Genomic DNA, 15744 nt, shown 5'->3' on the forward strand with positions numbered 1-15744 from the left:
CGCCCGCGTTGCAACCCGTCAAGTCCCCACAAAGATGGCGGCGAGTGGTCATCGCCTCTTTTTGTCGTCTGGCAGCCAGAGAACTTCCAGAGAGCAGCCAGACCAAGATCGCCCTGGCTGGTTCTGGCAGACCGCGGATAGCCAGAAGTGGAAAATCTAAGAGACCCAGAAAAGCGTATCGTATCAGGAATTGTGGGAACATATTCGCTACGGGTTGAAAACCGCCCAACTAACAGGTGGCGGCCGCTGCGTCACTGTGAGACGTCGAAACGAAAACTGCAGCTTGCCAACTAGGCCGCAAGCAATTTCTTTTCATATGTGTGCATACGTTACGCTCGTTTAAACAGTGTATTCTTTGTCAATAATAGAGTATATTAGCATCGGTGAGCCATTTAATTTGATTAACCGCGTTAACGTAGTCAAGTCCACTTTAAGGATATGGAAGCCGAGACGGCCGCGCTCGGCTACCACTGGGCTTGGCAACACGTAGGAAATTTCAACATCCTGATACAATATGGTAGATTTCCGTAAAGCCGCAGTTTCGCCCGAACGGCCAAGCGTTCATTGCGAGAGCAAATTATTAGGCAGCTATACGAAGTAAGGTTAGTAGCTTTATGAGCTGCATAAGCTGCTGTAAACATTCGCTTACTGACCAATATAACAGGCCCGTTGTCACGTGCGCATAGACAAACACGAAGACATCTCACTCGATGACCACGGACACTCGCAGTCAGAACGCTGGCGTGATGAAGAGCTGCAGCCCAGGCGAGCGGATTCCCCTTCGTGCATCCTCTCGCTTCACTGCGAAGTAGGCGCGCGAGAACACGGCGCACACGAAGCCATAAGCTATATCTCGCGTCGCCTAGCCTTCGAACCCGCCCCAGATTACCTCCAAGAAAGGGCGCTCAGCCGCCACCATAGAGTAAATCATCATCAGCCTATATTTATGTCCACTGCAGGACGAAGGCCTCTCCCTGCGATCTCCAATTACCCCTGTCTTGCGCTAGAGTATTCCAACTTGCGCCTGCGAATTTCCTAACTTCATCATCCCACCTGACTTTCTGCCGTCCTCGACTGCGCTTCCCTTCTCTTGGTATCCATTCTGTAACCCTAATGGTCCACCGGCTATCCATCCTACGCATTACATGGACTGCCCAGCTCCATTTCTTCCGCTTAATGTCAACTAGAATATCGTCTACCCCCGTTTGTTCTCTGATCCACACCGCTCTCTTCCTGTCACTTAACGTTACTCCTAAGATTTTTCGTTCCATTGCTCTTTGTGCGGTCCTTAACTTGTTCTCGAGCTTCTTTGTTAACCTCCAAGTTTCTGCCCCATATGTTAGCACCGGTAGAATGCAATGATTGTACATTTTTCTTTTCAACGACAGTGGTAAGCTCCCAGTCAGGATTAGGCAATGCCTGCCGTATGCACTCCAACCCAATTTTATTCTTCTGTAAATTTCTTTCTCATGATCAGGGTCCCCTGTGAGTAATTGACCTAGATAAACATACTCTTTAACAGACTCTAGAGGCTGACAGGCGATCCTGAATTCTTGTTCCCTTGCCAGGCTATTGAACATTATCTTTGTCTTCTGCATATTCATCTTCAAGCCAATTCTTACACTTTCTCGATTAAGGTCCTCAATCATTTGTTGTAATTCGTCTCCATTGTTGCTCAATAGGACGATGTCATCTGCAAACCGAAGGTTGCTGAGATATTCGCCGTCGATCCTCAGTCCTAATCCTTCCCAGTCTAAGAGCTTGAATACTTCTTCTAAGCATGCAGTGAATAGCATTGGAGAGATTGTGTCTCCTTGCCTGACCCCTTTCTTGATAGGTATCTTTCTACTTTTCTTGTGGAGAACCAAGGTAGCTGTGGAATATTTGCTAAGATATTCACGTATGCCTCCTCTACTCCTTGATTACGCAATGCCTCTATGACTGCTGGTATCTCTACTGAATCGAATGCCTTTTCATAATCTATGAAAGCCATATAGAGAGGTTGATTGTACTCCGCAGATTTCTCGATTACCTGATTGATGGCATGGATATGGTCCATCGTAGAATATCCCTTCCTGAAGCCAGCCTGTTCTCTTGGTTGGCTGAAGTCAAGTGTTGTCCTGATTCTATTGGAAATTATCTTGGTGAATATTTTATACAATACTGAAAGCAAGCTAATGGGTCTGTAATTCTTCAATTCTTTCACGTCTCCCTTCTTATGGATAAGAATAATGTTGGCGTTCTTCCAGCTCTCTGGTACACTTGAAGTTGTGAGGCATTGCGTATAAAGGGCCGCAAGCTTTTCAAGCATGATATCTCCTCCATCTTTGATTAAATCTACTGTTATTCCATCTTCTCCAGGCGCTTTTCCCCTGGTCATGTCTTTCAAGGCCCTTCTAATTTCATCGCTAGTTATAGAAGGAGCTTTTGTATCCGGTTCATCACTATTTCGAATGAAAGTAGCTTGGCTGTTTTGGCTACTGTACAGGTCAGTATAGAATTCTTCCGCTGCTTTTACTATGTCATCGAAATTGCTGATGATAATACCATGCTTATCTTTCAGTGCATACATCTTGCCTTGTTCTATGCCTAGTTTTCTTCTTACTGATTTCATGCTGCGTCCATGTTTTACGGCTTCCTCAATTTTTCCCACGTTATAATTTCGAATATCCCTTACTTTCTTCTTGTTGATCAGTTTTGACAGTTCAGCGAATTCTATCTGATCTCTTGAGTTGAACACTTTCATGTTTTGTCGTTTCTTTATTAGGTCCTTTGTTTCTTGGGAGAGCTTCCCTACAGGTTGCTTTGGTGCCTTACCTCCCACTTCAATTGCTGCTTGTGAGATCAGCCTAGTTATGGTTTCATTCATTACCTCTATGTTATCTTCATCTTCCTGTTCTAAAGCTGCATATTTGTTTGCGAGCACCAGCCTGAATTGGTCTGCTTTCACCCTTACTGCGTCTAGGTTGGCGTGTTTCCTCTTGACTAGTTTCACTCTTTCTCTCTTCAAATTGAGAAAAATCCTAGACCTCACTAACCTATGGTCACTGCACTTTACCTTACCTAACACTTCTACATTCTGCACTATGCTTGGATCGGCAGAGAGTATGAAATCTATTTCATTCCTTGTTTCTCCATTAGGGCTTTTCCAGGTCCAGTTCCTGTTGGTGCGCTTCCTGAAGAATGTATTCATTATTCGGAGCCTATTCCTTTCCGCGAATTCCACCAACACCTCTCCTCTTGCATTCCTAGAATCGATTCCGTAGTTGCCAATTGCTTGCTCGCCAACCTGCTTTTTGCCCACTTTTGCATTGAAGTCGCCCATGACTACAGTATACTGAGTTTGCACCTTTCTCATTGCTAATTCCACATCTTCATAAAACTGTTCTATCTCTTCATCATCGTGACTGGAAGTTGGGGCGTAGGCTTGTACTACCTTCACTTTGTACCTCCTATTCAGCTTTATTATGACGACTGCTACCCTCTCACTAATGCTGTAAAATTCATCAATGTTGCCCGCTATGTTGTTATGGACTAGAAATCCTACCCCGGATTCTCTCTTATCTGGAAGACCTCTGTAGCAGAGGACGTGGCCGTTAGTCAGCACTGTAAGCTTCACCAGTTCTTCTAACCTCACTAAGGCCAATAATATCCCAGGCAATGCCTGATAATTCCTCAAATAGTCCTGCTAAGCTAGCCTCACTCGAGAGGGTGCGCGTGTTGAACGTTGCCAGGTTCAGTTTCCATTGGCGGCCTGTCCGGACCCAGAGATTCTTAGCACCCTCTGCCACGTCGCAGGTCTGACCGCCGCCTTGGTCAGGTGCTCCGCAGCCACTGGGGACTGAGGGCCATGGGTTTATTGTCGGAGTCATCAGGGAGGTAGTGGCCGAATACTGCACCAGGGAGGCCAATTCCTGTTCTGGTGAGGGAGTGACTTTGATGAAGCTTAGTGGGCCTGCCTAGTTTGGTTGCACCTGAACTAGTATAGCCCCACTAGCGCTCGGCAATATGTTTTTTTTTTTTGCCGGTGTCAGGCACCACCACTCCATGCCTGAAAATGTAGCGGAATGGAGCAGGATTCGAACTTACGAACTTCAGATTTGAAGTCGGGTGTTTTACATCTACTCCACGCCAATATAACCAGTAAATATAACCAGCTAAAGGGGAAAAGAGCTTTTCCTCTATAGTCAGTATTCTAACTATATGGCCACCACAGCCGGAGTAGAATAGGATATGCGCACTAACCTGTCCCCTCCCCCACCCCAGCCCCTTGCATGTGCCAGAAGACGCCATCGCATCAAACCACCATCATTATCGGCTCACCCTCGCAAGCTTTCACTCGCACCTATCGCATACGGCGCGCGGTCGCGATGTTATCGCACGTGGACATTACACGGGACATCATGACGCCGGCGGAAGTTCGGATGGGGTGTCCATATAAATGCTGTCGAAATGAATGTCGCGTAAATTTGTCTGCGCGGACAAGCGGAAGAGAACGTGACGGAATGCAGACGACACTTGGTACCTTCGGTGCATTTAACAACGCGACGGCAAGAAGAACGCTTATCGGAAGTAAGCGGTGGCCTTGAAATATGACAGTAGATGGCATTAGCTGGCTCGACAGAAAAATGCGAATTCATGTAAACGGTGGCGTATGGGTATATGCGATACGGTAAATAATACGATGGGCTTCTACCGTATCCATGTTAACGCTATAGAGTCGTCGTCCTAAGACATTATAAGCCCTACATTTGAGTGCGGTTTACGAGCTTTCTTAAATCGAATGACTCTCTTCGGCTCTTTCTGCTGTTTTCGTTGTTGGTCGGACTCTGCAATGGAAGATCTTCGTTCGTTTAGGCTGTTTGCTTACATTAGTCGAAGTTTAAGACAAGTTTATTTCAACGGGCTCATTCGTGAAAATGCATGTCAACTTGGCTGCAGGTACAAGAAAACATTCAAATACTAACGACAATGGCACATACAATCAACAGGGTACATTATGAAGAAAAATAACACACCAAGGTGACATAAAAGCCTGGCAGGTGTTCTGACTTTCCAGAGATTAAGGTGTTAGTACGGTAACGGCTGCGCAGTAATGCGCCCATTACGAAGCATTATGAATCATGCCGAGCGTACGCAGCAGAACGTATGTACGTCGAGTGGTTCGGAAACCCTAGTTGAACAAGAGGTCATTGGCCAAATACACAGCGAACGACAGCAGAGCCGGCAATGCAATCGGCGCTGGCGGGCCAACGCCACGGACGACGATCGGCCCAAAGAAGGTAAGCGCAAGCGCGACGCCCGTCTGCGGCGGGATGCCACACCGTTGGAACAGTTCCCGGGTGCGACGGCGAGGTTCCGAAAGGAGTTCATCGAGAACCCGTTCGGCGCCGCATGTGCGGTGTGCGACCGACTCTGGTTGGCTTGCGAAGTGTCTACGATCGGCGGCGTGACGAAAGAAAACCAGCAAGAAACGGCCGTGGGAGCGTTGCGGCAGTGCCTCGCTTCCTCCGCTGACGTCTACAAAGAGCCGGTGTGTGGGATGTGCCTGGAATCCCTGCTCAAAGACGCGGCGCCCTGGTTCGCGACCGTGAACGGATACAAGTACCCACCCGTACTTAATTCCCACCATAGTACAGCTTCGCTGGTCTTCCATCTCCACCACAGTGGAATCGCTGACAGTTTTTTTTTGTCATTGCCGATGCTGCTGGCTATCGCGGCCATTACTGGGTGGTCACATTTTGTCCATTTCAACACAGAGTTGAATAAATGACTGTGGTGCAATATATATATATATATATCTAACGCTTGCATCACTGGAAGTAAACAATTCAGAACATGGTGCAAACACATGCGCATAAGATGCACACGAATGCTAAATATATGTACAGACGGCATAAGTTGGCCGCTATATCGACTGCAAAAAAACAACAACATAAGATCTGGTCAACACTGCAATGAGACCACGAATAATCATGCCCATTGCCAGGTACATAGGCTATAGGAGAAACACACGTGGTACATTTCAGTTACCTCGAGGTAGCAGCTATGGACCCTGTTACGAGCCGACGACTCAACGACTCAAGCGTGTTCAGTGTGTGCTTGTACTTAGGCACACTTTTTATTGTCTATAATAACTTAAAATTTAATGTGGTCTCATCAAAAATTTCACAATGTTTGGATTCTGAGACTTGCAAAGGTAAACAGTTTTATTCTATTATTGTTCCTGAAGAAAGCTAATATAACAGCTTAGATGTATTGTCAATGCCCCTTACTTTCCCTCAGAACATATGTAGTATGCTATTGACATTCAAGCAGATTTTCTACAATAAGAAAGGGAATCAGCTTCCCGTGTTTTGAACATTGGATTAATGCAGGCAATTCAAGGAGGCATAAAATTTTGTTAATACAATCCTTTTGGGAATACCCGATTAGATTGTACCTTGACGCTACCCTCGCACTTTCTTATTTTCGTCAAATAATCTAGTTTGAAATGGCTCCTATTAGCATGCTCTAACATTGGTCTAATACAGGTTAAGTACGTGACTAGCTTAACAGATTGGGATGCTTGCTTTCATTTCCAGGAAAAGGAGCAAAAACATCTGCTCCAGTTGCATATGTTTTTGGTAATGTGGGGCTTCCAGCTCGACTTTTAAGATTAAGTGCTGAAGCACGTAGAAGCACACGCATGCCAACGAGATTGACCGATAGTATCGATAGCTTCTTACTTTACGCTTGCCACTACGAATACAAAATTCTAGCGTTCTATTTTTTAAATAAACAAATAAAAGTCCTACTAACAAGGTATTTAATGTTTGCCGCCGGGCTACGCCGCTGCGCTACGTACTGCAGCATAATGACCTAAGCTTATTGATACAGATTCACAGTACACTAACAGCGCTTGACACGTGGACTTTCTGAGAAAGTAGACGGCGCCCATGTGTGCTCGAATGCTATGATGCTACGTAGACGAGTGACTGCAGCTTCCTAAAATATTGTGGTGTCGGCTATTACGCCTTTCGAAATATTCAGAGAACTTGTATACATAATTACAGGACACGCGCCGCCACTGAGGAACCAAGCTGGCGCTAAGATTAAAGTTCACAAAAGAAATACCATTGCACGTTAAGTAATTACGCACAGATCATTTGCGGCTTTCTTCAGGGGCAGACGTGAGCTTTTGGGTTGGTGCTTGCTGCTAAGTTTGGTGCAAGAATATTGCTAGGAGCAGGAACCGCTTATGCGCAATTGCGAGCAATATACAAACATCCTTTCTTCAGAAACTGACGTTAAGCACGGGTAGCACGAGGGTCTTTCTGCGCTGACATGACGACTTCGCTGCAGCCGCATTCCGAATACTGCATAGAGGATGAGGACAGCTATATGGGCTTGTTGATAGATCCTCTTGTAATTTGTTGTAGCACGGCAGAACGACACGGACATAGAAGACACACGAGACAGCACACAGCGCAGAACCACCAGCTGCGAACAGCTGTTTACGTCCGCCAAGTATCCTCCACTAAACTTCAGAAACCACTGTTGGGCATTCCAAAACAAATTAAACTTTGAAGCGTTTTTAAATCACAAAAGACGCGTATTATTTGCTCCTATCAAAGACTGGTCAATAATTTCGCGACGCACAGGTTTTTTTCATTGCATCTGAAAGTTTATGCGAGGTATGCGACAAAATTTGTCAGCAAGCAACTCTGGGCGTCGCACCAACCGCATTGTTGACATCGCAATTGTGTGATATGAGCCCTCTAACAATCGCATTGCGACGCGTGCGACTGCACCGACTTTTGTCGCTCCAGTAGCAACATGTGAAACAGCCTCAAGGCCGACCCACAAGGAGCGATTTTCCGGCGTCCGCACGGAGGCAAGCGGCCAAAACGTAGCTGTTCGTTGCCGATCAAGCTGGGCTTGTCAGCCGGCGGCCAACCACCCGCCGGAAGCGGCGGACGCCAGGCGGGCAGCGCGGACCAATCAGGGCTCGACTGCATCCGACTTCCGGCACACCGCACTTCTAGTAGAGTGTACTAGAACGTTCTAGTACACTCTACTTCTAGGAACACTGAAATACGGTGGCGGCGTCGCGGCGGCCGCCTGTTTTTCGTTGCATGTGCGCAGCACGACGAAGGCAGCCGCCGGAAGTTCGTCAGGAAAGTTCGCTCCATGTGGGTCGGCCTTAAAGGCCAAACCCCATATGCGCGAAAATGCACGCGACAGCGACGAGCGACGCGACGTAGATCGCCTTCGCGCGAGTTTTCGCTTGCACGGGCAAACCCCATTCACGCGACTGCTTCAGCGAGCGATCTCCATTGTTGCTGGCATGAAGGCGTCTTCTCGTACCAAATGTGGTGCGTTGTCAGCGGTATGAAGTGTAAAATAAGAGGTTTTGTTGCACAATAATACATAATTTTTTTTATCATTGTCCTGCAGGATTTTTTTTATATGCACGTGCATAAACATTATTTTATTTGCTCGCTGTGTGCACGTTGCTGCGAGTCGAAAAGCACGTGGGGACAACCGGCAGTACGTCACCGATGTACATCCCGTTCCGGTGTTTTACTATTGGCTACTTGAGCACAGCACTTCCGGGCGACGGGCGACGGATTTCAAGTTCGAAAAACCGAGCGATCGCGCGATTTCGACCACGCGACACGTCGCGCGAACGACCCGTTTCGTCGCTCATACCGTCGCTCGTCGCTGTCGCGTGCATTTTCGCGCAATATGTGGTTTGGCCTTTAGGGACATATATTATGACCTTGCAGAATCACAACCGAAATTCCAACGAAGAGGCCGCGGCGCCCGGGCGGCGTGAGGATTTTTCCAGAAAATATGTGTTTTCGGTTCCTGCGGACGCTTTCGCAGCATTTGTGCATTTTCCCGACTACTTTCGCGCGCAGGCCCGAACCTGCACCTCGCCTTGGCATGGGAGGAGTTAAACGCGCAATTGCTTTCAGGTAATGCTCCAACACTTCTGAACTGGGAAGGACACTTTCGGCCTTTGTTCAACTATGTGCTTTCAAAGTTTTGACAACATATGGTGAGCGGTTTGCTAACGCAACCATGTCCTAAAATTGTTAATTCAGCGCTCCAAAAAGGGGCTATAGAATACGAAAGCAGTACACTTTGTTCCGACTATGTCTCAACGTGACACGCGCGATGTTTCATAAGCGACGCGTTGATGAATTCCCGATAAAGCTCCAAAGTGCAAATAAAATTGTGATAATTTTCTGCAACGCCACTTAACTACTCTACACTCTCCTAATTTTGATCGCATATTGACCGTTACATGGGCAACATATTGAAGTGGGCCAGGGGTATAAGTTGATCAATACCAAGCACCGCCACCAAAAAAATGTTACGGATGAGAGGCGTTTATTTACAGGTGTTAGATGGGGATGGTCATCGAGAAAGGCAGCCACTGTGGTTTGCTGCCAACGCCCCAAATCCGCCTTTCTTCTCCTTTTTGTTTCGTCGCAACAGTATTGTTATATTATCCCCTAAATTTATTTGCGCTGGTTTCAATGGGTCATGCAGTGAATTTTATAATAATTTAATAAAGAATTATGGGCGCCTGGTCACTAGCCTCACGCTCTTAGAAGGCTATACTATTTCTGCGGTTCCTAAGGGAGACTGATCAGCGCGACCATCCTTGACTGCGCAGTGAAAACACTGCCGTGCGTATTTACGCGGATGAGTTTATGGCACTCTTCCTTCTTATTATATTTTGATGTCCCTTTCCCTTTGCCCGAGTGTAGGGCAGCCAACCAGGAACAACCTGGTTTACGTGCCCGTCTTACCTTTCATCCATTCCTCTGCCTCTATATAAACTGCTTCTTCTTTATCTCTGTCTCGTTTGTTGTAGTGAGCCACTGCTGCAGGAATGTGGCATTGTGGACTGAGATGGTGGTAAAACGACGGCACACAAAATACTCCTCACATTCGGTAGACGCCGGCTGCGAACTCAGACCACAGAGTTTTATCAATTCCAGCAGGGCGCACATGTAAACTAGTTGCTGACTCAGCAATCTGAAGAAACATGGGGAAGAAATGTCTCGTTTTCCCGCTGCGTTGATATAAGCTTCTTCTTGCGTGTGGACTGGTATATGATGTGGTCGCAACAATAAACGGCAATTGGTAGTGAGCGCTATGTCCTGTGGCCTTTAGCCGTCGTCTCGTGTTCGCGCGATTTTTTCACCACGTGGCGTTATATATCCTCGTATACGCGTGGCTACATGTCTAGATACTTGTACAGAGCCGCAAAATATATGCCATGGGTTGTGTTCAACTATGTGTGCGAAGTATGTGGTACCACAACTACAATTAAGACACGTTTGTATGCTTCTCTTTGTTTTTCTTTTCTGTTTTGCAGTTGTCGAGTCAGCGGGTATTCCTGCTGGAGTATTTGAGATGAACAGTGGTAGTCTCGGGCGCTATGATGAGTGTCTGAGCATCGCAGTGCCGGATGATGCTAACAGCAGCCTAGTCGCGTTCCGGGGCTCATTCTGTAGCGTCTTCCTGAAGGCACAAGGGAACCCGTTCTTGAGAAAGCTCATGAGACGCGTCTTCGAGAATACACCGGAGATGAAAAAGCGCATTGGAAGCTTTCGGGAGTTCGAGAGTCTCCAAGAGAACCCGTACCAGCTGGGCCTGCGTGCAGCGGTCTGTGCCCCGTCTACGTGCACAGCCACCGACATGGAGAGCTTGCTCACAGCTGGTGAGTGGTCCAGTCTGTGTCCGTTCGAGACCTACGCTATCGCGATGAATGCGTAACGTTGAGAAGGACAAATATATACGGTTGGTGCATTCGTGCAGACAGTCTAAGTAAACCTATTTATGGCGGAATTTACTCTCCGCTGTATACGCTTGCTTGTAAGTGCTCCGCGGTTAAGTTGAAACACGTCGACGCAGGGCCTCTACAGCGTATATTATGCATATTTCAACGAGGACCAACTAGCTCGCCTTCTTACCATGAAATGTTGGTCAGTTAAACTCTTCGTTGTTTGAAGAATATCACCCATTTCCTTGCCGGAGACGTTTTAAGAGGTCTTAATCAAGAAGAATGAGGGAAATCAAGGGTGCTGATGTTTAGTAACAACTATACGAAGAAAACAGACAATAAAGCAAAGGAATGTGTTTCCATACATCCATTGTCTGTTGGCTTCACATGAAAGGCCTGAAATCGTTTAGCCTTAAAGAAAACCTTTGTAAGTCTTCGAAAGACTCTCCAGACTTTTCTTGCAGGATCTTCCTCCGTCGACATCAGAGTACTTGTTATTCTCGTCGCTCACTTGGTTTTCGCGAGAGTGTCTAGCACCTCCGCGAGATGTTTCATGGCTTCAGGGGCGGATCTAAGGGAGAGAAAGCCGGTGGGCGCGACTGCAAACCTTGGTTTCTGACTGACCAGTGCTATGCGACGGAAAACACAATTTTTCTCTCAACTATGTGTGTTGCCTTTTTGAGTGTGAACTGTTCTCTGCAATCATTTGCGTGTTCGGATATTGTGAAACCCTGGGCATCATTCCCCTGTGTTCGTCGTAAAGGTTCTTGTTATTTGAATGGTCGTATCCTGAAACACTAGGTAATCCTATGTGGCGCTTCGGGTAATGGTTTATATGGTAAAATTTGTAGTCCTCCGGCTCGTCAGATGCATAACAGGAACAACTCCTCCAGATATGTATACCTCGAAAACGGAGCATACAGGACGATTGTGACGGCCGCGGAATGGAATTTTGTGTGGGTACTTCGGCTTGAATGGAGGCATAAGGTGTGTGTGCGCTTCTGATACGCGGGAGCTCGGAGGCCACATTGCGGTGTCGTAAATCTCGGAAGCCATGTAGTTAGCTAACGCTCTTGCGCAGTCTCCCCTTGGTGTTGGAGTTCAATTATGCGGAATTTGCTCATTTCACAATACTTTTCCCGTTTATTTTCAATCGCAAAAACGATTGCATATTTTCTGCTGCTACTTTACATGTGACCTGTCAAAACCGTTTTGTGATATAGGAAAGTGAAATTACAACGCTACTTCTTTTATTATTGTTTTCTGTGGGCAATGCGATGTCGTTGTAGAATATCACAGCCACCCATTTCTTTGTTGGAACACAACTAATGCATATAACGCGAAACTAGAAACGAAGAATTACAATCTTAAGCATTGCTAAGGTTTGTATGATTGGGGTTTCCAGGTCATATGAACCGGTACATTGCAGCGGAGCTCCTCAGCGCAGTCATTGACTCACGACTGCTGAGTCTCACTGACTCACGGACCCACACATCCACTCCTGTTCATGGTGCCGACGGCAAGCATAAACTGGCAAACGGAATAGCTACGCGTATGCAATACGTGGACTAATGCATATACTGGTTGAACTTGTGCCCCTTAAACGAAGTATCAACACTTAGCTGTTGCTATTAGCCCCGAGAAATTTGATTGGTGTCCTCTCGGCGTGTTACGCCAGCTGGAGGACTTCACTGTCGCGCCGCGCCGCGGTGATGTTGTTGTGTGCATGTGTGTATTCCACACGGTGCGTATGTGTGTGACGCGTGCCCACAGAATGTTTTTCTTTTTTTTCTTCCCTTCTGACGCAGCTGCCGAACCTTACGGCATACAAGTTAAGGTCCCTGTTTGTAATGATTCCTCACCGACAACATTGGGTGCAGATCAGGTCTTCTCACTGTAAGTATAGGCGCTGTGGCAAGAATGCTTTTGCATATCGTCTGATTGCTTGTCGTTATGAAAGAGTGTTGTTTTTGTTAGTGACCCCGCGAAGTCGAAACCAATCACACGAAATACTAAGCACCATAGTTTACGAAAACGGTCATTTGAGCAGCTGCAAACGCAGTGTGTTTGCAGAATGGAACTGAAGGAATACGTTGGCAAGCTCCTAGGAGATTTCAGCTTTTTTTCTCCCTTTAATTTGCTGCCATGGAAAACTTTCAGCTTCGACAACACTTATATGATGAGTTAAAATGGCGATACACTTGGCAAGGGGTCATGCAAAAAAAAAAAGAATGCTGTTTTTTCGTTATTTTGATACACAACGTTTAGATTAAGTGGATAAGGATTCGACCAAGACAAGTCGAACATGAAGGAAGAAAGAAAGCAGAATTGCAAGTATGCAATGACGTTTTGGTAATGAATTGCCTTTTTTAAATTAAAATTCAGGTGTGCGTTGGCCTGCTTGCTGATGGTGGTGATCGTGGCCTCTGCAGTGGACCTATGGCTCCGGTATTCGCCGAAAACCAATCAAGCAGCTTCCAAAGGTGCACGACAATTAGTACTAGTTACTATCCGTAACGCATTGTTAAGGATTAACTGCAACGAGCTATCATTCAGGCTGACTAACTTCAAAACGACAGCGCGCGGTAAGATAGCCCGAAACTGCTAGAACGATGTTTTTGGGAAGGTGTCAACTCGAGCGCCAATGTATTTTTGTAGCACATATTAAGGGCGATTAGCGTGAAAGTGGTGCTAACCTTAGGGTTTCTGTTAATCAGACATATGACTTAACTAATATTTAGCTTGAATTCCAAATTGCAGCAGGTGCCCAAAAGTGATTAATAAATAACATTAATTATGCTAAGTCTTCTTAACTAGCTATACTTACACATTCTGATTTATAGCTATACTTACGCAGCTAATTCCCGTCACTTTCTGATATCTAACTGTAAAGCTGGAGTGCTTCGAGGAGCGTTTTGTTCGACGCTGGATATATATTTTATTTATTTGTAAAACAAAGGAATCGCCGTGAAGGTTTATCGCATGTGGAGAGATGCGTCTTGTCGTCATCAGACAATCAGCAGTTACTATATAAGCAAGCTTCATCAGAGCTCTGGGAATATGTGATGGCGGTACGGAGCCTTGAACACGTTAATGCTCGAACACAATTCCAACAGACCCTGCGTCCAGAGAACATATTCTGCGACGATCCACTTCGGCGATACTTTCGACTTAGGCATCAGGTGCGTGGTGATTGGCTGGTTGAGCAAAATCGGATGACGTAGTGCTCAACCAGCCAATCTGCTCATCCGAGTTTGCTCAAACAGCCAATCAGAACGCGCCTGATGTACAAGGCGTGGCCAAGGCGATAGAATCGCCGAAGTGGATCGTCGCAGAATACGTTCCCAGGATGCCACCATCTTCCTTAGCAGCTGATTGCACCTTTTGTGATCTTGTTCAAAATGCTCTAAAGAACTTATCAGCACTTGCATTGCGTGAGGCTAAATCTCTGACGCTACTGCAGATGAGTGAACTGCAGGACGTCTGCATTTTTTTTTTAAATTTTCAAATAGGTATACAAGACATGTCGTTATAGTGGTACCGTTTTTACACTCCGATAAGTGACTCTAGGAAAAGCTATATCACTTTTCGCACAGGTCAATAGTACAATAGTAGAACTACTTGACGCTTTCCAAGTTGCAATACGTGTTGCCAAAGGTGCATCCATCTGCAACTGAGTGATCTTGTCCGACTCTAGTGCAGGCCTGGAAACACGCACAGAGTAACCAAAGTTGTGAAAAGTTGATATGTAATGTTCGCTGTTATTACTTAAGGCAAACGATTCTTTTAAAAGACGTTATTCCTTAAAACACAAATAGCGACACTTCCTGAGGGTGATGGAAAGTGAATGACTATAGGAATCATGACAAAAAAAAAAAAAGAAGAAAACAAAAATCGCGCCCCGGAACGACCGAGAAAATGCAGCGATGCACATTCCTCTCGGTTGTAAATACACATGGACGCTCAATAATAAATCCTCCTGAGACACGCGATGGCATATCACGAACATAATCGCGTTGTAAGTCGGTTATTATAACCGATTAGTAAATTACGGACGTGAAAAACCATTTTTTTTTGTCTAAGTACCATGGTTAGACTAAAGCACATTCATCAACGCGTCACTGCCCCTTTTCGGTGTATGTCCGGTCGATTTAGGTTAAACAGTGAAGGAAGCATCTCGATGTACAAGGACAACGTTGCCATCACCTCATGTTTCATATGGCAGAAGCTGTTTTTATGTGCCTAAACACAGTGACGAATATGCAACATCGTGCGGTGAGTTGGCATGCAATCAGCGGCACATCCCGGTGGATGTGCTGCTTCATCTTTCTGGGGTTTTACGTGCCAAAACCAGTTCTGATTATGAGGCACGGTGTAGTTGAGGGCGCCGGATTAACTTTGACCACCCGTTGTTCTTTAACCTGCACTACAACGCAAGCACACAGGCATTTTTGCATTTCGCCTCCATCGAAATGCGGCGGCCGCGGCCGGGATTCAATGCCGTGCTCAGCAGCGCAACGCCTTAGCTGACTGAGCCACCGAGGCGGGTGCCCGGTGGATGTGCTGCTGTGTGCATTTGACCGTGACGTTTGAGCAAACAATAGGTGTTGAAGGCTTTTCTCAGACCCGGCCGCTAGTATAATAACCAACTTGAAATAATGCTTGTCAGTGTTTTTTTTTTTTTTGGTCCCCGAGAAGGACAGTGGCGCTGCTTTCAAAAGCAGTAGTTTTGTTTTGACGAACATGTAAGTTTTATTTCCTCTTTTGTGTACTGTTCGCATCATCCCGTTCCATTGTGTGCGCAGACTGCAAGACTACGAAGGCGCAATTGCTGCTGTCTTTCTCGGCCGTCACCAACACCCGGCGACTCTTCGACTTCAGTGCCGGCGCTGGAGGACGGCTGCGCTGCCTCGATGGGGTGCGCTTCCTGAGCGCCGTGTGGGTCGTGCTCATACACA

This window comes from Dermacentor silvarum, chromosome 1 (genome assembly GCF_013339745.2).
Source record: "Dermacentor silvarum isolate Dsil-2018 chromosome 1, BIME_Dsil_1.4, whole genome shotgun sequence".
Classification (NCBI taxonomy): domain Eukaryota; kingdom Metazoa; phylum Arthropoda; class Arachnida; order Ixodida; family Ixodidae; genus Dermacentor; species Dermacentor silvarum.